Source organism: Schistocerca nitens, chromosome 1 (genome assembly GCF_023898315.1).
Source record: "Schistocerca nitens isolate TAMUIC-IGC-003100 chromosome 1, iqSchNite1.1, whole genome shotgun sequence".
Taxonomy (NCBI): domain Eukaryota; kingdom Metazoa; phylum Arthropoda; class Insecta; order Orthoptera; family Acrididae; genus Schistocerca; species Schistocerca nitens.
In genome coordinates this window covers 857,919,100-857,941,880 of record NC_064614.1, presented here as the reverse complement: position 1 = coordinate 857,941,880, position 22,781 = coordinate 857,919,100, and the positions used below count along the sequence as shown (strand labels likewise).

General features: G+C 41.7%; 1 protein-coding gene and 1 long non-coding RNA gene across 2 annotated transcripts in view; one reads left to right on the top strand and one right to left on the bottom strand.

The window, feature by feature from the left end:
- The window catches only part of LOC126263452 (uncharacterized), a 139,998-nt gene extending 121,423 nt beyond the window's left edge, over positions 1 to 18,575 (bottom strand). The window contains exon 1 of the long non-coding RNA XR_007546873.1: positions 18,493 to 18,575. This is a non-coding gene — a long non-coding RNA (uncharacterized LOC126263452). The remainder of the gene's footprint in view (positions 1 to 18,492) is intronic.
- The window catches only part of LOC126263428 (uncharacterized), a 623,908-nt gene that overhangs the window by 231,558 nt on the left and 369,569 nt on the right, over positions 1 to 22,781 (top strand). The gene's annotated exons all lie outside the window — the stretch shown is intronic.

The following is a 22,781-nucleotide window of genomic DNA, read 5'->3' as shown; positions in this document are numbered from 1 at the left end:
GTCTTCGCCCATCGCATAAAAAGGTTTTGCTGTTAACGCCAATCAATAGAGTCAATCAAGCAGAAATTTAAAAACCCACAAATACGTTAGCATCCATATTACATGCGGGTAAAACTGTAGAGAAACACTAATTGATCCAAGCGTCCTTAAATAAAACATATATATTCTAGCTGTTGAGGTATTTATTTATGAAAAAGCAACTAATTGTAAGCTAACATTGGAGGTAATTATATATTTTTGAATATCATTATTAATCACTTATATAAAGCAATAATATTATCATATTAGTCTTTGTATTTAAATTGTGACACTTTGGCATTTTGCTGTAACTTCAGGTCGTAAGTTAATTTAAAAATAAGCATTAATTACTTTAAAGTATTATATTTAGTCTTTTACGTCTTGCTGCTAACTTATTGCCCGCATCTCGTGGTCGTGCGGTAGCGTTCTCGCTTCCCACGCCCGGGTTCCCGGGTTCGATTCCCGGCGGGGTCAGGGATTTTCTCTGCCTCGTGATGGCTGGGTGTTGTGTGATGTCCTTAGGTTAGTTAGGTTTAAGTAGTTCTAAGTTCTAGGGGACTGATGACCATAGATGTTAAGTCCCATAGTGCTCAGAGCCATTTTGCTAACTCATTAATAATTTCTTCACAATCTAGTTGCACCGCCAGGTCACGATGAACACTCATTACAGCAAGACCAGTAAGTCTTTCACCTCCCATTTTATTCCTTATGTAAGTTTTTAGCCTCTTCATAGTCGAGAAACATCTTTCAGGGATCGCCGTTGACACTGGGAGTGTGGCTAATATGATAAGAAGCTTTTTTATCGAAGGGAAAAACAGTTCATCACACTGATCAATAACTTCTATTGCAGTGACAGGTTTTTCCTCTACAGATTTCCAGTGATTGTGCCAATCTCGTATTCACTCAGAATTGTTGTGCCTACATTCTCACCAAGAAATATTTGTCCTATCCTCTTAAGATTTTCTTTTGTCCTGGAGTCATTATTGGTTTTCTCAGGCAGAAGCATCTGAATTCCTTCGATTGTTTCTTCATGTGGTTTAAAACGAGCATCAAGTTCTGTGATCACATGTTCAATAAAAGGGTAAAACACATTTCGACGATGATATATTTCAGCAGTTTCTCCTGGTACATTGCTGCGCTGTTTTTGCCTTGGAACAGCTATTTTTTGCAGCCTCATTCCTCCATGGCTTGTCACTGCGTCAACTAAGCGCACTGCGCGACTATTTTGTGGCACGGGGTTTCAAAAGCGGGTATTCTTCTAATATTGGCGTTTTTTGTGTAAACTAAGGAAGGGGGGGGGGGTCCGGACCCCGTGGACCCCCCCTTATATACGTCCGTGTTTAAGACGTTTAGCAGCTCTCAAAGTCTTTTTCTGATACGTCAAAATTTCAGTAAGCGCACCAGTCATTGCTCTAGTACATCAAGGCGATATCCGAGTTCTGACCATGTACAGGTCAACATTGCACCGTCAACAGCTCTGATTGCTTCATTCACTCGTGCACCAAAGGTAGAAATGTCATAGACCGAGGCTGTGCACACGCGGTCTTTGACGTAACCCAACAAAGAGAAGTCTAATGGTGTGTCATCGGGAGAGCGCGCGGACCATGCGATGGGACCATCACGACTTATCCACTTTCTGAATAGCTGATATCGCTTCCTCCAATCCGCGTGTTGCACGAAAAATTGATTTCTGGGGGTTGCGTTCAGACGCAGCTTGCCATTTGTCAATACGTATTAGGGAAACAGGACGTCGTCCGCTTCGAGGGAGATCTTTGATAGTGGCTGCTATTTTTTCCGGTGATGTCAATCCATACTGCCGTCGATAATTCTGCAGTACCGTTGTCACAGATTTAGATTCTGTGTATTAGATGACACATTGCGTCTTCTCCTGGTCTGCGACCATTTTGATGCATTCCAAGTCAAATCGACAACGAAGGACAAAGGGATAAAAAACTTTGAAAGCTGCTAAATACTCTCTCTCTCTCTCTAATAGTTTCCAAGATATGACTTTTTGAAATAATAGCGTGACTTTATGTACACCCTGTTACAACGTATGTAATTTTAAGTCTATTTTAGTTACCTATAAATGCGAAAGAATAATTAAATTGAAAAGACATTGCAGTTGAGTACTCGGTTCGTCATAAAGATTCAAACACTGTTCTCTACTTCAGAGAGCAACAAAATTTAGATACATCTCTAGAGATCATTCCGTGATAAGATTGTTATATAGGGTTATAAATTTAAAATTACTGGTCCTCGATTTGAGTACTGGAGGGAATGAATTTAAACAGTCGAGAACGACAGTGACAAATTACTCCAATAAAACCACCAAACGCGAAGTATTGGATTTTTAATCTATTTCGGGTTTATAATAGCGGGCAACTTATTAATATCAGTGATTTTGAAGGACGAAACATTTAATGTAAAAGCAGAAGGGCGTACCTAGGAGCAAGGGAAGGCAACTAGCAAAAATATGTGCTTCGGCATACCGAACTTGCTTCCTGCCCCACCAAAGAAGCAGAAGTGACTCTTCAGTGTCACTTTCAAGAAAACTAGAAGCTGTAAAGGGCACTGGGCTGTAGCAAGTGCACCAATTGGTATATTTCGTGATATGTCAAAACTATTTCGTCATTCACCGTCCCCAGCTCAGATCAAGACTAAGGATGTGAAGAGATTGTCTATGTAATCGTAAAACTTTTGTATTGAACTTACGAAGGTTGAAGGACGATAAGCTGAAAACTTCCCTCCTTTCCTTCCGCCAGTGTAGTAACACGGTATTTATCGACTACACGGTTATCAGCACCAGGACCTATAACACATCACTTGGCATAAATGTGTGTGAATTCCTAAGGTACTAATCTGCTGAGGTCATCGGCCCCTAGACTTACACACTACTTAAACTAACTAACGCTAAGAACAACACACGCAAACACACCCATGACCAAGGGAGGACTCGAACCTCCGGCGGGAGGGGCCGCTACTTGGTATACAATTTGGTTGCAGACATATTTCTGATGGCCGATTTTCCTTCCTTGTGTTTATTTTCGCTTACTTTCTTCACTGTTAATCGTGTATTTCCCCTCTATTATCGTCATGTGGTCGCGACAGATTACATTATGCTTGTGATTGTGACACAATATAGAGAGAGGCTGTTTGTTATACCTTTGACCTATATCTGCGCTTCGGAGTAGTCAGCGACAGTGTGAGCGAACGGTAAAGTACAGTCAAGTTTCATAGCAGGAAAATGAAGCCTTTCTTATCGGCTGGAGATGTTATGTTACATTTTGACCTCTCTACGATTTTGATTTTATTCTACCATATTGAGTGTGGAAGTAATGGGAACTGCACTCCTACGTCCTATGACTCTGCAGGTGAACAGAACGAAATGAAAAAAATAAGATATATATATATACATAATCACTCTTTGTCAAACGCAATTTACGCACGAAGTTGTAAATTCAACTGACAAGAGGCCCTTTAGGTAGCTACTTTTCCATTGTTACAATTATTATTTCTCCATCCGCATACAGTAATTTCTTATCGACAGCTTACTTTGCGATAGCACATTGCTTACAATCATCACGATTTGAGCTGGGCCGGTTTCCGCTTTCTGCCCCCTTTCAAGATTTACATCTTGTTTGAGCACACACTATGCTTTCTCGCTTGGGTAGCTCTATGGCACGTCATGCGGCGAGTTTTTAAGACGTGTGCAGCTATTGTCAGGGAATGAGCTAATAAACGAGGTACTTCAGTTTTGTTGCATATTATACTGCATACGGTACGAGTGGCTCTTTCCGGGGAAATTTTGCAAGTACTACGTAGTCACAGACCACAGCAATGAAACACTATACAACCTTCGTATCTCACTTACTGCAACACTGGAGTCCAACAGCGATTAAGTGTCTCTGACGTGTCGTCTTTTCCATGTAGTTACCGATAAAAGCACTGCTGATTAATGGTTCCCTGCTCTTAATGCATAATGTTCTAAAATGGTGAAACACTGTATTAACAGGCAAGAGGACGTCGGTATGTATGAAATGCGTTTCTACTGTGTTAAATCGCACTGAGTTTGTTGTTGTTATGAGCTCTATAATGAGACAAACATCTAACATGTTGTCCTACTTCAAATTAGAACTTAACGACCACTTGTCACAAACGCCCTTAGCTGTTACGCTTGTCACCGAGGAATAACACTTCATCCTATCAGCTGTTTCGTTTCCACAGGATATTACTTTGGTGTCTCATTGCGTCCCCAGCACTGAAATTTTCCATGACCGCTATTTCCAAATCCTGAACGTAAACTGGAAATAGCAACATTGTAACATGACTTCACGCTCACTTATACGCTAATTAGTAAGAGATAATTTCTTGTTTGGTAATAGCTGTGTACTCATGAAAAACTCTCAGTAACATTCGTAAATTGTCCTATAGGCATTCTTTTCGTTCTGAGGAGAGGATTTTAGCAAGAACGTCGTAGTTATTTGTAGGCTGGGCTTTGATAATGGACGTATGGTTCTGGTGCAAAGGTGGAACCGTTCTAACGCTTATTGTACACTACAGCTGCTTCGTTGTTGGTTTCTGTCTGCAGAAGAACTAAACTTCATTTGTGAGTTCGTCTTAGAGCACAGACATGCTCGAAAGAACAGACAGCACGATAATCAATTCATTAAACTGGCGGATTGGTAATGAAGTATCCCACATTGTATAACTATCTTAAGTTTGAGTAATGTTATGAGTGTAAAACAGGGTTAGAATGTGTTCGTTGTATTCATTTCCGTGGGCGAGTTTTAGTTTCTCTGAATGTCACTGTTAGACATTGTTTCACTGACAGCCACGCCCTTTGTGGAAATATGTTCAACTGTTACTCCGTATTGTTTTTGAAATGTATGCTCAGAAATTTCAGGACTGAGGCGGAATTTTGGCACTTATTCATTGGACATTGATCAGTAGGAAAATAGTGGGGAGTATAGGAGTGAGGGAGATGTGTGGAGAAGCTTATGTGTGAGTGTGTGTGTGCGTGTAATTTGTCCGTCGTTTTATGGTGTTAAAGAGTGTCGTTACTGGTACCTTACGCGTGCAGTGAACATGCAACGATGCATGGAACAAAACCAGTTCATAAACTCGAGAACCGGTGTTTTCGTAAGCGCGCACGACTTATATATTTTTATTGGTTTTTGTTTCGTAGCCGAACTGACATTAACTCAAATTTGCCGTCCATCTGTCCTTGAAGTCACTTAACAGCTTTTATACTTTTTGTTACTGATGATATTAAGAAGTCAAATCAGTCCGCTATGTTGTACATACACTGTGACATTACATTTAAAGCTCATACCCCACCTCTGTTTCACGAGACGGGGCTGGAAACCATCAACTCCATTTTATGTGAGACCAAGCCTGCCATGAGACTATCGTGGCCGGCAGAAGTCTTATTTTACCGCTTACATTAATTAATTTACTTCCTCACTTTTCTTGTCTGGGATCACACACTTATCGCTGCGCCTATTAAATCTCTAGCTGGTAGAAAACTGTATTTCAAACTACTGTTTTGATGCAGCTCTCCATGGCATTACATTAAAAGTAGCTTAAAATCGAAGTAAAAATGCAATGAATTGGCAGATACAAAAATTTGCAAAAGTGGAACCGGCGTTACCATGGTAACGAAGGCATTGCAGTAATATGTATTCACGGAATTACATCTTCCGCCATAGGAAACTCTACTGTGGCGGCACTTCTTTTTCGTACAGTCCCATGAAAATCATGTATAAGTTACAGGTACTTGTGCCCTTTAATTGGTGCATAAATAACAGTGTTTTCCACGTTTGTCCTGACTATGGACAGAGGTGATCCAAAGCAGCGCAGGGCGTTTCGTCTCGATTCATTTAGTAAGCGTTATCGCATCCCGGAGATGCTCGTAACTCCAGTAGCAATCCGTGCAAGAGAGGCGTCGTGAATGAGACCGTACTTTGCTGTTAAGAGAAGAATCAAGCAACACAGTACTTACTGCTACACATATCTCTCGAAATCGCCATAGCAAAATTTGTGCAATACACATTGTCATCTTCGGAATTTGTACATATTTTGCTCGTCGAAATATATCGTTGAATTTACACTAATTCGGGTTGTACGTTACTCTGATTTGTGGATTTAAATGGTGTTGTCGTGTTTCTAGTGTTCGTTATGACGTTAGAACAGTTCAATGATATGCTTGTTCTCATCAGATCCGACAGCAAACAACACCGACAACGGTAGGACAGGTGGACATGCTAACGTCGCAAGCGTTAGATAGAGAAAGTATATGAGGATATTTAATGGATATTTCAGTATGTAAAGCGAGAAGAAAATGTAATATTCATAGGGAATTGGAATGTGGATGTAGGGGAAGGAACAGAAGAAGGGCTACGGGGGAAAATGGGCTTGGTAAAAGAAATGGGAGAGGAGAAAGACTAATCGAGCTCTGCAACAAATTGCGGATAGTAATAGCGGGCACTCTGTTCATGAATCACAAGAGGGGAGGTATACCCGGAGACACGGGAAGCCAATCTCAGGTTCTTCCCAGAACTTGGATTGCCTTTTGTTTCCCAATTCAGTTTAGACATCGCTGTTTCTAGGACGGCTGAGAATAGTTTTAGAGACACAGAGTCACCTTGTTTTACGCCCTTGTCAGTGGGAAATTCATTCGTTTACTCAACAACACTCACAAACGCCATGGAAGTTTTTTATATGCTTTTTTGTTAGTTTGATGCGGACCGCCTCGAATTCCTCTCCTGTGTCAACCTCTTCATCTCAGTAGCACTTACACCCAATGTCCTCATCATCCTGTCCCTTCTTTTTGTCTGTGTTTTCCACACGTGCCTTTCTTCGCCGATTCTGCGGAGGACTTCCTCATTCCTCATCAGTCCATCTAATATCCAAAATTCTTCTGTAGCATTACAACAAAAACTGTTCGATTCTCTTCTGTCCCGGTACATGCTATGCAAGATTTTAATACAACCTTGTTCTATTCCTTGCTCTGTTAGAGCCTCAAATATCGCTGAGTGACTGATCGAGTCGAATGCCTTCCAAAATCTTTAAAGGCAAGACGAAGAGGTTCGATTGTTTCGCGTAGAGTGACAATACGGTCAGTTGTACTAAACCCTATGCGGAACCCAGCTTGCTCAGTGTGCTGAACTAGGTAAAGTGTAGTGCTCAGTCTGGTAATCAAAATTCTAGTGCGAACGGAAGGCTGAAACAGACAGATTTTGCCCTTCAGCTCAGTCTCAGAACCTACAAATCACTTGAGGGTGCGATAGAAATTTGGCTTAAAACTGCTCTGAGAAGTGGGGGGCAGTTCTGCTCGGCAAGCTGCCCTGCCCGGTCCGCTTTGCGGAACTGGCGCACACACAGCGGCGTGGCGAGGCGAGGGCGTGTGTAATTGCGGCAGCTGCAGGTACGGGACGGGACAGGTGGCTGTCGGCTGTCTGCTGTCAGCCCGCTGCTGGCTACCGGGTGGCCTCGTTACCGCAGCCGCAGCCGGCCGGGTCGCGCCACCGTCTCATCCTCAATACGGCGCGAGCCCAGCAAAAACTGTGCCACTCCCGGCGCGATCTTTCAGTCCCGCCGTCGCAGTCCCTCCGGTCGTTACTCTGGTCCGCCACAGCCGGCTGCGAGCCGGCCGCAGCGAAGTCACCAGCTTTGTCATAGGGCACAATAATACGGCTACCCTAGTTGTTGTTGTGGTCTTCAGTCCTGAGACTGGTTTGATGCAGCTCTCCATACTACCCTATCCTGTGCAAGCTTCTTCATCTCCCAGTACTTACTGCAACCTACATCCTTCTGAATCTGCTCAGTGTATTCATCTCTTGGTCTCCCTCTACGATTTTTGCACTCCACGCTGCCCTCGAATGCTAAATTTGTGATCCCTTGATGCCTCATAACATATGCTACTAACCGGTCCCTTCTTCTAGTCAAGTTGTGCCACAAACTCCTCTTCTCCCCAATTCTATTCAATACTTCATCATTAGTAATGTGATCTACCCATCTAATCTTCAGCATTCTTCTGTAGCACCACATTTCGAAAGCTTCTATTCTCTTCTTGTCGAAACTGTTTATCGTCCATGTTTCACTTCCATACATGGCTACACTCCATATAAATACTTTCAGAAAAAACTTCCTGGCCCTTAAATCTATACTCGATGTTAACAAATTTCTCTTCTTCAGAAATGCTTTCCTTGCCATTGCCAGTCTACATTTTATATCTTCTCTACTTCGACCATCATCAGTTATTTTGCTCCCCAAATAGCAAAACTCCTTTACTACTTTAAGTGTCTCATTTCCTAATCTAATTCCCTCGGCATCACCCGACATTATTCGACTTCATTCCATTATCCTCATTTTGCTTTTGTTGATGTTCATCTTATATCCTCCTTTCAAGATACCCTAGTTAGGAGTATCGTAAGCCGAGCTTCGTTCTGACTTCTCTGTATAGCACACAGATTGTCTTATGCTTTCTTTTTTGCCATATAAAATCTTTAGTAGCCTTCAGAGATGGAAGGCAGGAATACTAGACTGTATCAGAAAAAAAAGTTCAAAAGTGTGTGAAATCTTAACTGCTAAGATCATCAGTCCCTAAGCTTACACACTACTTAACCTAAATTATCCTAAGGACAAACACACACACCCATGCCCGAGGGAGGACTCGAACCTTCACCGAGACCGACTCTATCACGATCAACTCATTTCGGCGATGTACTATTGCATGGGGGCTTAATTAAATAAAAATGCAAATAATTTTACTGTGAGTCCGGTTACGCAGTCTCGTAACCGGTTGGCCCTGACTGGTATTAGTACGCAATCTGACTGCATAGAATAACAACAAAGAATGAAAGAAAACTTCCGTTAACACAATTAATTAATTAAGTCCCCAGCAACTATAAAAGCTACGAAACAAAACTACGAAACAATAAAGCACAAATGTAACTGTTCTGTGTGTGGAAGTGTGATTCAACGTACACATCTGGCACGGTTCTTCCTCAAGAAGACAAGGTAATTTAATCACCATTTACACTGAAGTAATTAAAAAAAAACAGAAATACTATAATTGCACATAGAAACCAGAATTACACTCTAATACATGAACACAAGCCAGATGCTTTGTTGACTGAACCTGTGACCAAGAGGCATTGTTATTTAGCACGTTTGAAATAAAAAATAAAAGATTTTCTTTACCTCCATATATATTGACGAAAAATACACTCTAATCTTTACAACATCCGCAATCGAACAGCATCGGCTGTCTAACCCATCAGAACAACTGCATACAACATGCTCACAACTAGTCACGGCTACATCAGAACTCCTACTGCCCACTTCTCAATAAGCACTCTCCACGACGACTTCTCCACAAGCACTCTCCACTACGACTTCTCAGCAAGCACTGCCAGTGGAGGCGGCTGAATAATACTCTTTGGCGCAATCTCTGGCGCTGTGACTCAGTGTAGCCACCTTTCACTATTTCAAGTGTTCCCTCATAAGATGTACAGGAAACGGAGAAAATATGGAAACATCAAAAACAAAACATATTGCCATGCCTAATATGGTGTAGGACATCCGTAGGCGTCCAAAACAGCTTCCAGTCATCTCGGAATCGATAAATACAGCTACTGTGTGAATTTCAAGACAATGTTATACCATTTTTCCTGTAAAGTGGTGGCATGTTCAAGTGACGGTAGTGGAGGTGGGCAGCGGTCACTAACCCTGCTCTCCAAATTAGACCACAAAGGTTGAGATCTGACGACTCTGGTGATTGGGGCAGATGCATATACTCACAAGATCAGTCCCAGAAGATGCGAACTGTATGAAGACAGACCCTGTCAATTTCTAACAAAGCATCGCCATTATACCATAGGATGGACCTCTGAGCCAAAATGGTCACATAATCATTGACAGTAATGCGACTTTGGACAGCAACCATTAGGCCCACGGAAAACCACGTTTCGGCTGTGCAGTTCAACACCGAACTCCCGCTATTTTTCACTCTTTGGACGTAAACTCGACCAGAAGTAGGAAACACTGCGCAACTAGACTCATCCTGCCAAATTATATTCTTCAGTTGCTCCGTACTCCCAAGTTTTATCGCTTCGACATCATGCTCTCCTATTACGTGCAGTTGCATCGTAGATCATTGGTTTTAGAATTCCAGTTCGCCCCGCAGTTCCTTACTTACGGAACTCCCTTAGTATTTCGGTGCTGATACGATTCGCAAGTGCGACATTTAGTTTTGTAGTGACTTTACTAGCTATCGCCTTTTATTTCTCGCCATAATCCTCTTCAGTGGTCATCCGTTACGATCACTCAACACACACTCTCATCCACGTTGTGACTTTCCCTGTATGTGTCATAAATCTTCAATACGGTGCCTCTTGAAGCACCCACCATACGAACACCAACAATTTGCCCATGTTCAAATGCACTGAGCTTCGACATAATTCGTAAGAACATAGAACACACTTCTGACGACCTGACACTTGCAACAAATGAGGACACTGCACTGCTGCCGTCCGTGGTCAAATATAACAATATAGCATGCAGGCTTGTCTAGCATCTGCATTTATGATTAAGTATGTATTTCTGGCGGTGTTTCCATATTTTTGCCCACCCATTGTAAGTCTTTTATATGAAACTGCTGGCGTAGTAGCCTCGAATGCTAACAGCAGTCGTTCGCTAGGTTGAAACGCTCTTCTCGTTAGAGTCTACTAAGACAGCAGTTTTATATATAAATCACAGACGACCATATTACGAGCAAGTATCTGGAAATATACATCGCCGTAATCTGCTGATCTTATGAAGTAAACGAATTTCATCGTAACGCAGTCAAGGTGCAAAATGGAATTGTCGTTTAATAAATTTGTGGCCGTGGCACTTGACGTCCCGTTGACAACGAGGTCATTAGAGACGGACCACAGGCACAAGGTGGGGAAAATGTGGGGAAGGCCGTGTGTTTGTCAAAGGAATCATTCGGGCCTTTTCCTTAAGCGGTTTCCGAAAAGCAAATTCTGGAATGCCAGAAGGGTATTTAAAGAGCAGTCCTCCAGAAAGCGCGTCCAGTGTGCTAACTGCTAACCACTCCACAATCTCTCTCTAGTACGAGAGTGATAACTGAGGTGTTGTGTAGATTTATCGTAACATCAGATTTAACAGATTTCTGACGAGGGAAAATGGTCGGTACCCGCTGACAACAAAAGATATTATGGAACAGTAACGAAATTTGCTAAGAGTTTTGACCTCTAGTGAGACCAACGCCACAAAAGTAATTTTTTCTAGGGCGCAAGCTATTAACGTAAACCGTGTGGCAGAAACTACATAAAAATATTTATGAAACAGCTTTCATTCACAAATAGGAGTAAACCACACTAATGTTAACAAGAAGCTCCAGCGTTGCGAAGAGAACAACATATGGATTACTGACAGATTAAAGCATATGATGTGATCATAATATTAAATTTTAAATGTTTTCTTCCCTGGTCATGTTTACGTATGAACAATTAAGGGATCACTTTTTTGAATACCTTTAATTGTTTGCCATTGCAACGTAAATGTTTGAAATTTGGCTAAAAGTTAGCAACAACCTTGCTCGGTAACGGTCCAAAAGCATGGTGCCTTCCGTAGTCGCCCTTGGGCACGGCGATGTTTCATACAGCAAGGTGTCAACACATGTGAGTAAAAGAGTAGAACGCAGAAGTTCACGTGTTGTGCAAGGTGGGTTAACGGTGTCACACTGGCAACAAATTCCACGGCAATTATGCCCAACGCAGCCGTGCTTGTTCCATGCGATGAGAAGGTCGTCGCCGGCCGGGGTGGCCCAGCGGTTCTAGGCGGTTCAGTCCGGAACCGCCCTGCTGCTACGGTCGCAGGTTCGAATCCTGCCTCGGACATGGATGTATATGATGTCCTTAGGTTAGTTAGGTTTAAGTAGTTCTAAGTTCTGGAGGACTCATGACCTCGACGTTAAGTCCCATATGCTCAGAGCCATTTGAATTTGAGAAAGTCGTCACACGCTTTCTTACCCACATTTCACACCTTCTTTTGATGTTTCTCCAACGGAGGTCAGCACTGCGACGCCCAGCGTTGAAATCACGCTACTTTCGTATGGGTGGCCGAGGAAGACATTTCAGACACACCGCCGCATAGAATCGACACGAAATGGTCCTATGGAGTGGCATAAAGAGTTACAATGAAGCCATCCCTTCCGTTGGGACGTTAATTCCCACACATTTCGCGGTATAAAACGACATTTCGCAGTGTGGCGAGCGACTGGACGACGTTCTTCACAACATTTGATACTGCTGGCACCGCTCGGAAGATTCAGCCCTTTTCTAAACATCAGGCACCAGCGACCACATTGAACGCAGGCGCAAGGGCAGTCACGTAGCCTGCCAGCAGGCACCTAGGACGCTCGTCACGAGTTCTGTCTGTACAGGTACTCTTTACTGTTTTATTAACATTCTTACAGAGGAAGGTTGTAGGCGGCATTGAGCCAAATTTCAAACCTGTGCGCCGCAATAGGAAACAAATACGGGATTTCGAAAAAGTGATTCTTTAATTGTGCTGCACAATCTATAATCCAACAGTGAAATATGATGAGGGTTGTGCAATGGGTTAAGCATTCAGATCGTGGTTTTTGGAGATCCCTTGGTCAGACTAAAACCACATTAATTGATAAGCTCCTGAAATCATCATGACTACGTTCATTAAGTGGGCCAGAAGAAGATGAGAATTATTCACATAGCTATAAAAAATCCAACATTGGTTTCATGAGCTCGATAGGCAGGAAAAAAACGAAAAGAACCAGAGGTTGTAGAGAGTTTCAGATGGAGCATTGGAGAACGATTCACAAGAATAGGGGAAAGGAAAACAGTAGAAGAAGAATGGGTAGCTTTGAGAGATGAAACAGTGAGGACTGTAGAGCACCAACTAGGTAAAAAGGAGGGGATAGTAGAAATCCTTGGCTACACAGTAGATATTGCATTTACTCGATGAAAGGAGAAAATATAAAGATGCAATAAATGAAGCAGGCGAAAGGAAATAAAAACGTCTAAAAATGAGATTGACAGGAAGTGCAGAATGGCTAAGCAGGAATGGCTAGAGGACAAATGTAAGGATGTAGAAGCATGTATCACTAGGGGTAAGATAGAAGTGTCTACAGGAAAACAAGAAACCTTTGGAGAAAAGAGAACCACCTGTATGAATATCGAGACCTCAGATGGAAAACCAGTCCTAAGCAAAGGAGGAAAAGCAGAAAGGTGCAAGGAGTAAACAGAGGGTCTGTACAAGTCAGATGTACTTGACAGCAATATTATGGAAATGGAAGCGGACATTGATGGAGTTGAGAAGGGAGGTATGATACTGCGTGAAGAATTTTAGAAAGCACTGAAAAAATTAAGTCGAAAGAAGGCCCCTAGAGTAGACAACATTCTGTTAGAGCTACTGACTGCCTTGGGAGAGCCAGCCGTGACAAAACTCTTCCGTCTGGTGAGCAAGATGTATGAGACAGGCGAAATACCCTCAGACTTCATGAAAAATATAATTCCAATCCCAATGAAAGCAGATGCTGACAGGTGTGAAAATTACCGAGCTATTACTATAATAAATCACAGTTGCAAAATACTAACACGGATCCTTTACAGTAGAATGGAAAAACTGGTAGAAGCCGACCTCGAGGAAGATCAATTTGAATTCTGGAGAAATCACAGTTGCAAAATACTAACACGGATCCTTTACAGTAGAATGGAAAAACTGGTAGAAGCCGACCTCGAGGAAGATCAATTTGAATTCTGGAGAAATGTAGGAACACGCGAGAGAATACGACTTCTCACAGAAGATAGGTTAAGGAAAGGAAAACCTATGCTTATAGCATTTGTAGACTTAGAGAAAGCTATTGACAATGTTGACTGAAATTCTCTCCTTTAAACTGTAAAGGTACCAGGGATAAAATACAGGAAGCGAAAGGCTATTTACAATTTATACAGAAACCAGATGGCAGTTATACGAGTCGAGGGCCACGAAAAGGAAGCAGTGGTTGGGAAGGGAGTGAGACAGGGTTGCAGCCTATCACATATATTATTCAATCTGTATATTGAGCAAGCAATAAAGGAAACAAAACAAAAATTTGGAGTAGGAATTAAAGTCAAGGGAGATGAAATAAAAACTCTGAGGTTTGCCGATAACATTGTAATTCTGTCAAAGACAGCAAAGGACTTGGAAGAGCAGCTGATCGGATTGGACAGTGTCTTCAAAGGAGGGGATAAGATGAATATCAACAAAAGCAAAACGAGGATAATGGAATGCAGTTGTACTAAACCAGGTGATGCTGATGGGATTAGATTAAGAAACGAGACATTTAAAGCAGTAGATGAGTTTTGCTATTTGGAAAGCAAAATAACTCATGTGAAACTTCCTGGCAGATTAAAACTACGTGCCCGACCGAGACTCGAAGTCGGGAACTTTTCCTTTCGTGGGCAAGTGCTCTACCAACTGAGCTACCCAAGCACGACTGAGGATCCGTCCTCATAGCTTCAATTCTGCCAGTACTTCATTTCCTACCTTCCAAACTTCACAGAAGCTCTCCTGCGGACCTTGCAGAACTAGCACTCCTGGAAGAAAGGATACTTGCCCGTGAAAGGCAAAAGTCCCGAGTTCGAGTCTCGGTCGGGCACACAGTTTTAATCTGCCAGGAAGGTTCATATCAGAACACACTCTGCTGCAGAGTGAAAATTTCATTCTGGAAACATCCTACAGGTTGTGGCTAAGCCATGTCTCTTCATTATCCTTTATTCCAGGAATGCTAGTTCTGCAAGGTTCGCAGGAGATCTTCTGTGAAGTTTGGAAGGTAGGCGAAGAGATACTGGCAGAATTGAAGCTGTGAGGAAGGCCCGTGAATCGTGCTTGGGTACCTTAGTTGGCAGAGCACTCGCCCACAAAACGCAAAGGTTCCGAGTTCGAGTCTCGGTCCGGCACACAGTTTTAATCGACCAGGAAGTTTCATATCAGCGCAAACTCCGCTGCAGAGTGAAAATTTCATTCTGAAAAATAACTGATGTTTGTAGGAGTAGGGAGGATATAAAAAGTAGACTGTCAATGGCAAGAAAAGGGTTGCCGAAGAAAAGAAATTTGTTAAGATCGAGTATTGATTTAAGTGACGGGACCCTTTCTGAAAGTGTTTGTATGGAGAGGGCCATGTATGGAAGTGAAACATGGAACATAAACAGTTGAGACAAGAAGAGAATAGAAGCTTTTGAGATTTGGTGCTACAGGAGAATACGGAAGATTAGATGGATAGATCACGTAACTAATGAGGAGGTACTAAATAGAATTGGGAGAAGAGAAATTTGTGGCAGAACCTGACTAGAAGAGGGGATCGGTTGGTAGGACACACTCTGATGCGTTAAGGGATCACTAGTTTACTACTGTAGGGAAGCGTGGGGCCTAAAAATCGTAGAAGGAGACCAAGAAATGAATACTTTAAGCAGATTCAGAAGGGTGTAGATTGCAGTAGGTTTGCACAGGATAGATTAGCGTGGGGAGCTGCATTAAACCAGTCTTTGGACTGAAGAACGCAAGAACAACGAGCTTGATAGTGTGATGATAAAATTTCAAGTCTCCCCAGGCCTCTATAATCACTGTATTTCAATATTGTCGGTCCGTTAAGTGCTATGTTATTATAATATTTAGGAGCTCGTTAACCTCCTCAGGACACTTTCAAGGCAACGAGTGAATTTTTTGGAGAGGTAAATATATCTGCCGTTTCGATACATGCAAAAACTATAAAGTGCACATGTAATCAGTAAGGTTTCTTATCCTGTTATACTTTTGCATCTAAACTGTCTTATATCTGCAAAATAGTTCCATCCCTAGTACACATCCTCAGGTAAAATGAGAAATTATGAAATATTATATTATTAAATTACTGTTATTGCGGATTTAGGTACCTGTTACTTGTTGAGGTTGCTGTTTCACTCAGTTAGTAATGTTTCATTTCTTCAAGTGTTTTGTAGCCTAATGAACTCCCAGATGAGAAGCTTCGACAGATCAAAATTCATCTCAGCGAAATATTTTTACACAGCAACAGTAAAGCAATGTTGTTATTGTGGAGAATGCTACTCTACACGGTACACTATGCAAGAAATAAAATGAATTTAATTTCATTTTGTTTCGTCTAGAAATGATGTCTACGAACTGGAAGTATAATGAAAGAAAGGATTACGCTTACCATGGCGCTGAAACTGCGGAAGGAAACAAGAAAACATGTGTGCTTAACTTTAAAAGCCATAAAAACCTTAAGACACGAGGGTCTTCGGAGATGCCGTAATTGTTGCCAAGAAAGAAATAAGAGAGACTCATGTAAAATCACAGTTCATTGACAGTTTGGGTCCGGGTCTGTTTTGTATTCACCTCACAAGCAACTTTATTCCGTCCGAAAAGAAAAAAAATATAGCTTTGTGGTTGTTACCAGTTTCACTTTACTCAAAGAAATATGCTTCTGCAAACTATTCTAGAATTTGAGACGCTGGGTATGAATCTATGGAGAGATAGGGCTTTAACTGTTGGAGGGGGGGGGGGGGGGCGGGGGTTGATAGAAGCACAGCGAGCTGAACCTGGGACGAGGTTTGTCAACAAAGCGACAAAACAGTAACAAAGCCGCAGAGATGCGACTGTGTGATATTGGCGGCATCCGCTGTTACGTAGAAGTTTGCAGGAAGATTGCACTGCATCTTACTATAAATGCGACTCTGCGGTTCGGATACAACTGTAATTGCAATGAAAGAGTGTTGAAGATGACGGATGTATGTGTACCGAGTGGATTATCATACAACTAAAGAAACTATGCATACACTATGTGATCGAAAGTATCCGGACACTCCCAAAAACTTACGTTTTTCATATTAGGCGCATTGTGCTGCCACCTGCTGCCAGGCACTCCATATCAGCGACCTCAGTATTCATTAGACATCGTGAGAGAGCAGAAGGGGGGCGCTCTGCGGAACTCACCGGACTTCTGACGCGGTCAGGTGTTTGGGTGTCACTTGTGTCATACGCCTGTACGCGAGATTTCCACGCTCCTAAACATCCCTAGGTCCACTGTTTCCAATGTGATAGTGAAGTGGAAACGTGAAAGGATACGTATAGCACAAAAGCGTTCAGGCGGAAATCGTCTGTTGACTGACTCAGACCGCCGACAGTTGAAGAAGATTGTAATGTGTAATAGGCAGACATGTATCCAGTCCATCACACAGGAGTTCTAAACTGCATCAGGGTCCCCTGCAAGTACTATTTCAGGCGGGAGGTGAGAAAACTTGGATTTCATGGTCGAGCGGTAAATGCCAAACGATGCCTCCCTTGGTATAAGGAGCGTAAACATTGGACGATTGAACAGTGGAGAAACGTTGTGTGGAGTGACGAATCACGGTACGCAATGTGGCGATCCGATGGCAGGGTGTGGATATGGCGAATGTCCGGTGAACGTCATCTGCCAGCGTGTGTAGTGCCAACAGTAAAATTCGGAGGCGGTGGTGTTATGGTATGGTCGTGTTTTTCATGGAGAGGGCTTGCACCCCTTTGTTGTTTTGCGTGGCACTATCACAGCACAGGCCTACACTGATGTTTTAAGCACCTTCTTGCTTCCCACTATTGAAGTGCAATTCGGAGACGGTGATTGCGTCTTTCAACACGACCGAGCACCTGTTCATAATACACAGCCTGTGGCGGAGTAGTTACACGACAATAACATCTCTGTAATGGACTAGCCTGCACAGAGTCTGAACCTGAATCCTATAGAATACCTTTGGGATGTTTTGGAATGTCGACTTCGTGCCAGGCCTCACCGACCGACGTCGATACCTCTCCTCAGTGCAGCACTCCGTGAAGAATAGGCTGCCATTTCCTGAGAAAGTTTCCAGCACCGGATTGAACATATGCCTGCGAGAGTCGAAGCTGTCATCGACGGTAAGGATATTCCAACACCATATTGCATTCCAGCAATACCGATGGAGTGCGCCACGAACTTGTAGGTCATTTTCAGTCAGGTGTCCGGGTACCTATGATCACATAGTGTACGTGTGAATTAACGTATTGACAGTGTGGACTTTAGTGCGAAAACTTCTTGAGAGCAGCATCTCGCACATATGATAAAACGGCATATAATACGAAACCTACTGCAGGCCGTCCTAAGTAAAGGTGCCAGGGTTTCATCGACAAGGATTTGAAGGTGCTCTGCTTTCGCCCTGAAGGCGCAAGAGTTAGCTTTCCATCATGAGAGAACCTTGGTAAAATGGAAAACCGCAAATATAAAAAAAAGATTACGATTACTGACAAGGTGCAATAAAGCGAGGGGTTAGTATAAGAAGCAAAATAGAAACATTTGCTCAGAATATACGCTCGCCTCTTACTTCCTGTCTGCTTATCAACTATTTTAGAAAAGGTTTTCAGAGGATCAAGACTTACGATGGATCAGGAAGTCAAATGTTCAGTATGGCGTTGCATGCCGACAGCTGTTCCCTCGCTGATTGAAGCAGGGCAGTTGATCGATGGACTCGAATCATAAAAGAAGAAGGATACCATATTTTCTCAGTGACGTGAGCTGCCTAAGTTATTGCTATTTTTACGGTTTTTTAAATGTATGATTTGAGTTCGTACGCCTCTCTATCTTGTCGTGGGTTACAACCTCTGATATCGAGTGTAAATTTAGCCTAATGATAACGCATGCGATCAAACATAGAGAGACGCCCTAGGTCAGTAAGAGTGTTCGCAAGGGAACTGACCAACGAGCTGACGTACGCAAGTAATTAGCACTTCCGGCTCATCAAACAATAGGAAACGAGCGTCTACCAAGTAAACAGTGTAGAGGAGAACTGTTCACCAGGAATAACTTGTTTTACGATGAGAAATGGAGAGATCTGAAGAATACTTGGGGATTTTAAGCCACTTTGGTAGTGAGGACATATTTGATGCCAAAATACGCTCAAGTAATTTCTCTCTCTCTCTCTCTCTCTCTCTCTCTCTCTCTCTCTCTCTCTCTAAAAAAAAAAAAAAATAAAAAAATAAAAAACTCAATTTTCGCATATTTCACGCAAAACTAGTCCAGAATTCTAACATTTCTTACCATCTCTCAGGGATTCGAAACTCTATATGAGCAAATCCGGCAGACAACTAGTTACGATGTGATGAACATTTGTACTTACTTTCACTGTCATTTTCGTTTGATAATGCTATTTGCATAAAAAAGTATGAACAGTCAGTACTTGACAAACATACGGAAAAGGAACTATGGTAAATTTGTAACTATTGAGGTACGAACTTATGCTTCACCTCACTTCTGACTTTTTTAAGTTCCAGTCTATATAATTCAGAATACATACCTATAAACCACTGTGGAAATTACATTACTGTAGCTTCGGGTACGGAAATGAGTATGTAGCGGCTGTCTCGTTTACAGATAATTGTTCGGATTAAATATCAGAGCATAACACTTTATCCAGGTGCCCTGCAGTTAGCTGCTCGCTGCTACTGCGAGGTCGCAAAATTGAATCCAGATTGTTGGCGCAGTCTGCAGCTTTCGCTCGGAAACTCCAATTTAGCGACAATAGTTGTTTGGTGCCCCGCCTTTGATTGTGATGTTTGCCGCGGGACTCATGACAATTCGTTATGGAAGTATGTTTCTCGCTATATCGGAAGTTCACCTTTTTAATTTTAATAAAGCCTCATATATACAGTTCTGTAAAAATTATTTTTAAATGATTTTCTTCTATCAACATAAGTTTGATTTAGCCATTCTATCTCGGAAATATTTATTATAGTTTCCCCTACACTAACAATCGCCCAATCATTGTGATTTTTCGTTTTTCTCTTTCTCTTCTGCAGCACCCAAAATACTGGTTTCTCTCATTTATCAACAGAATTCATTAAAGCCGCAAAAGAACAAGGAATTAATTAGTGTTATAGAATTACTTTCTTACAGTGAATCGAACAAAGACTTCGGCACTTGGATGTTTCCTTGCAACAGTCCTGTAGTAACATGTTTCTGACCATCAGCTAAAAAACTTTTTTTCATCTCTGTATTTCTAAAGAATATAACTCATGCCGCAAGTGTGTAGGCTGTGTTTATGTTCTTTCTACTGTGTTTTGTTACGTATGTAAATAACGAATTTATGAGCGCTTCACACGATATTTACAAATAATACTTGTAGCGTTCTTTTAAAATTTGCTTTGATGTAACGTTCTTTAAAAAATCTTCTTCTCTTTTGTAATACATTGGATGATGCCAAGTGCATATAAATATTTATATTGTCTTGCGTCTAAAGCAGCAACGGTAGAACGCCATTTATTCTGGTCTCTCATGAAAAAAATAAAATATGCTAGCCACAGGCTCAGCAGTGTGCAATGCTGCCCATAATACTTTTCAGAAAACGTGAAATGCTTTTGGCTGATAAATGAAAACATTTAAGGAAAATCCAACTTCTTTGAAAAACACACCACCTGAACAGGGAGTCGGTACTGATTTTGGTGAATTACTAACATTGTTTTCTTTAGCAAAATAATATTGCAAGTTTAAAAATACATCATATTTACTAATTGATTCACGATCAATGAGATTTGTGCAGCAAGTATTACCTAACCTCATTAAACCAACATAAATGCAAATCATCAAATTGCATATAAGTCTGTTAACAAATCTTAGAAACATTACAAAAGTGAAATAACTAACTAGCCTTTATATCAATCAGTTTACGTATATTCTGGGGTTACTCAACAATTACAAATTATGAGCCACCTCATTTATGCTAACGCGCTGGCAAAACGAAAATCATAATTATTTATCATCTTTACCTTGGTTGCATGAAGACTTCTGCTTACATATTCTCGTAATTCTTACATTAATCTAACACTTGGTGGCTTCACAGAGCATACCACAAAATCTGCCTACTGCATCGTCTTTCGCTCACAGACAGCTACCTACTGCTATGCACCCAGCACTCTCTTACTCCAACACTAAGTCTCAGACCAGAAGCAGTGCCTTTGGCTCTGCGGTCATGCACAGTCAGCGATCAGCATTATAAAGCCTATGAGAGACAAACATCGTTTACAATATACTAGTTTCATTTTAGTTTACATTAATATTATTACCAAATTCGGTTGCCACATACAATTGTGCCCCAATAGACTCCTTTCACACTCTAACACTTTGCAGGTTTAATTTGCATTTAAGGACATTCCGGCGGTCGTGTGGCTTTATCACATTTTTCCTTGACCATACACTTTTATTCCTGTGTTGCAGATGTTTTAGAAAAATTATGATTTTTGTCGTAGTTTTTTTACGTTCTAGATTTCGAATTTGAATACAAGATTTGCCTTAAGACGGAAAAAGGCCAAGAGTTATGTTTCACCGCGAATTTCAGTTGAGTTTACGTTTTCTGACCTTCCTTGTTGAAAAATCTTAACCATAAACTGAGCCGGCCGGAGTGGCCGAGCAGTTCTAGGCGCTATAGTCTGGAACCGCGCGACCGCTATCGTCGCAAGTTCGAATCCTGCCTCGGGCATGGATATGTGTGATGTCCATAGGTTAGTTAGGTTTAATTAGTTCTAAGTTCTAGGGGACTGATGACCTCAGAAGTTAAGTCCCATGGTGCTCAGAGCAATTTGAACCATTTTTGAACCATAAACTGGTATAGGAAAACGCAGTTGTTGTTGTTGTCTGCGGTCCAAAGGTTACCTTGAAGCAACTCTCCACGCTTGTCTATCGTTTACAGCCACCTGGTAGAATTCTGCACAGAGCACATTCAGTCATTTTTAATGTGTGGTTTAACAATCGTGACCGGCTGGAGTGGCCGAGCGGTTCTAGGCGCTACAGTCTGAAACCGCGCGACCGCTACGGTCGCAGGTTCGAATCCTACTTCGGGCATGGATGTGTGTGATGTCCATAGGTTAGTTAGGTTTAAGTAGTTCTAAGTTCTCGGGGACTGATGACCTCAGAAGTTAAGTCCCATAGTGCTCAGAGCCATTTTTAACAATCGTTAAATAAAGTTGTACACTTGGAGACACAGGAAGGTTTCAAACAGATTGCGTAATAGTACGACAGAGCTTTCGAAACAAGTATTAAACTGCATGAGGTTTCCAGGGGCAGATTTGACTATAATTTATTGGTTATGGACTGCAGATTCAAACTGAAGAAATTGCAGCAAAATTAGCATTAGGCAACGCTTGATTGAAACAGGGAAAAAGAATAAAATTGAAGACCAATGGGTAGCTTTGAGAGACGAAATAGTGAAGCCAACAAAGGGTCAAATGGGCAAAAAGGCAGGGTCGGGGGAAATCCTAATTGGCGAAAGGAAAATCATTAAAATCCTAAAGTAAGTTTGCGAAAACTGGGCATGAAACTATTTCTCATGTAAATACGAGACAGAGACGTAGGGACGTTGTTGGACAAATAATTTCATGATCTACATTAGAAAACTCTGTGAAAAAATTGAGTATCGAGTGTCATGTAAATGTTTATGGCTCTAATGTTGATCGGATGTGTTGCTATCACAAAGGAAAACTGTTATGTAGTGCAAATATTTTTGGTGTGTTGCGTCTTGCAGCTCTCAAATATTGAAGAAAAGACAATTTAACACCAAAGCTGTTGTTTATTTATTGGATGACTAGTTTCAGTGTTTGCCCATTTTTACAGGCCACCTATTACAGAGAACAAAATTTGTTATGAATGGACGTGTAGAATGTGGATAATAAAGGTATCA